At 42.8% G+C, this 2,874-nt stretch overlaps 1 pseudogene; it reads left to right on the forward strand.

Annotated features, from left to right (window-relative positions):
- Positions 1-710: 710 nt before the first annotated feature.
- On the forward strand, positions 711-1,612 carry LOC124518955 (60S ribosomal protein L12-like; annotated as a pseudogene).
- Positions 1,613-2,874: the final 1,262 nt, after the last annotated feature.

Consider the following 2,874-nt stretch of genomic DNA (forward strand, 5'->3'; position numbering starts at 1 on the left):
TTTTTCCCTCTGCCCAAAATGCTTGTCTGACCCTGATCCCCTTTCCTTTCTGCATTGTTCATGTGAAAAACTCATCTTCAACCATCAATATCATGTCCAACCTTTCAATTCAGATAGCAGCCCATGCATGTCTCAGTTATAGCATACAGCACATTGCACTGATTGTTTATTTTATCTACCAGTCTCCCATACATGGGAGCTCACTCAGGATAAGAGCTGGGCCTTTTGTGTTTTTCTATTCTTAGAGCCCAGCACTGTGCCTGGCACTTAGTGGGTGCTCAATAGATATCTATTGGTGAGCATTTTTTTTTCCTACAAGTGGAAGCTCCTTTTTTGTAGCTTTTTGTAATGTAAACTTGAAAAGGTTAGTTACTAGGAGCACCTGGGTGGCTCATTCAGTTGAGCGTCCAACTTTGGCTCAGGTCATGATCTCGCGGTTCATGGGTTCGAGCCCCATGTCGGGCTCTGTGCTGATAGCTCAGAGCCTGGAGCCTATCTCGGATTCTGTGTCTACCTCTCTCTCTGGCCCTCCCTGCTCACTCTCTCTCTCTCTCTCTCTCTCTCTCTCTCTCTCTCTCAAAAATTAACATTAAAAAAAACTGAATTAAAAAAAAAAGAAAAGAAAAGCTTAGTTACTTAACAGGAACAATATTCCCTTGATTTACATGTTGTAGCAAAGTTTTAAAAGCCCTTTCTTCTTTTGGCTTTTGGCTCAGAAGAGGCTAAGGTGCAACAGCCTTCAGTCATCCCAAATCTGGGTTCATCCAACACCAGCCATTTCCACCATGCTGCCTAAGTTCAACCCCAATGAAACCAAAGTCATACACCTGAGGTGCATCAGTGGCAAAGTCGGTGCCATGTCTGTCCTGGGCCGAAAGATAATCTGTCTCCAGAAAAGGTTGGTGATGACATCACTAAGGAAACTGGTAATTGGAAGGGTCTGTGGATTATAGTGAAACTGACCGTTCAGAACAGACAGTATCTTCTGCCTCTGCCTTGATTATCAAAGCTTTCAAGGAATTGCCAAGAGACAGAAAAACATTAAGCACTGTAGAAATATCACTTTCAATGAGATTGTCAACATTGCCCGACAGATGAGGCACTAATCTTTAAAAAATTTTTTTTACATTTATTTATTTTTGAGAGACAGAGCACTAGTGGGGGAGGGGCAGAGAGAGAGAGAGAGAGAGAGAGAGAGAGAGACAGAATCCAAAGCAGGCTCCAGATTCCGAGCCATCAGGACAGAGACTGACATAGGGCTTGAACTCACAAACTGCAAGATAATGACCTGAGCTGAAGTTGGACGCTCAACCAACTGAGCCACCCAGGTGCCCCATTTTTTTAAAAAAAAAATTTTTTTTACATTTATTTATTTTTGAGAGACAGAGCACTAGTGGGGGAGGGGCATAGAGAGAAAGAGAATCCAAAGCAGGCTCCAGGCTCTGATCAGCACAGAGCCTGGAGGCACCAATCTTTAGCCAGAGAACTCTCTGGAACCATTAAAGAGATTCTGGGGGCTGCCCAGTCTGTGGGCTGCCATGTTGATGGTCACTACCCTCCTGACATCATAGATGACATCAATAGTGGTGCAGTGGAACACCCAGCCAGTTAAAAACTACAAAGGAAAATATTTCAATAAAAAATCATTTGACAACCAAAAAATAAAAAAATAAAAATAAAACCCCTTTCTTATTTAAGGAGAAAAGTCACTTATATTGCATCCCATTACTAGTGATGGCTGAGAAGTAGGTAGAAGCCAGGTCTTCTGTCTCCTTATCTATTGCTAATTCCTCTCGTTACCAGATATATCCAAATGAAAGTGGATGCATTATATGGCTCCGTGGAGACAACTGACACAATTTTAACAGGTGGCGATGTCAGAGGGAAGATTTGAAATGAATGAGGTTAAATGCCTTATTGAAGAAAATGAGCCATTTTAATAACCTCTCACTTTCAGAACTTTGCTGGGTCAGTAAGAGTTGAACTCTAAGAAGGGAAATATCCAGTTATATGGACTAGGTGTTTTTCCTTTCTTTTCTAAAATGAAAATATATGTTTGTTGACTGGATTGTTGTAAGCTGCTTGAGGTCAGGGAGCAAGTCTCCTTACCATATGTCTCTATAAGCCTTAGACAGATGTGTCAAACTAATGGCACGTTATACAAAACAACCAGACGGGGTCCTTCCGGCAACATTTGGAGTGATTCCTGAGATGCTTGCCTTTGGTTAGCTGCACTAGGAGAGTAGCGGCCACCACTGGTTTAATGCCAGCATCTATTCTCAGTATTGTGGTTTGGACGTGATTGACTTTAAACCCCAGGTCTAGAGGTGGGCCCGGACTGTGCCTGCGTTCAGCTGCTTCAGCCTGTGCCTCAGAGTTCTATTCTGTCCTTCTTGGTGGCCTGTCCTACAGATTTGGGACTTGTCTAGTCAGTTCCCACAATTGTGTAAACCAGTTCTTTGCAATAAGTCTATGAAAATATACTGCCTACTGGTTCTGCTCACCTGGTTGAACCAATGGCTAAAATGATATTGACAAGGTGTTAACAATGATTATTTCTCAGGAATAGTACTGATTTTAGGTGATGTGTTTTTTTACTCTCTTTTTTGTTTTCTCCATGGTGTTCAAGTGTTTTAAGAGAGCATTTTAAAAACAAAACAATAGAGGGGTGTCTGGGTGGCTCAGTCAGTTAAGCATCCGACTTCAGCTCAGGTCATGATCTCACGGTTCGTGAGTTCCAGTCCTGCATCAGGCTCTGTGCTGACAGCTCAGAGCCTGGAGCCAGCTTCAGATTCTGTGTCTCCCTCTCTCTCTGCCCCTCCCCTGCTCACGCTCTGCCTCTCTCCCTCCCTCTCAAAAATAAACATTAAAACA

The sequence above is a fragment of the Lynx rufus genome, unplaced genomic scaffold (assembly GCF_022079265.1).
Source record: "Lynx rufus isolate CCGP_SWC_20201006 ecotype Redwood Valley unplaced genomic scaffold, mLynRuf1.p SCAF_26, whole genome shotgun sequence".
NCBI classification, from domain to species: Eukaryota; Metazoa; Chordata; class Mammalia; order Carnivora; family Felidae; genus Lynx; species Lynx rufus.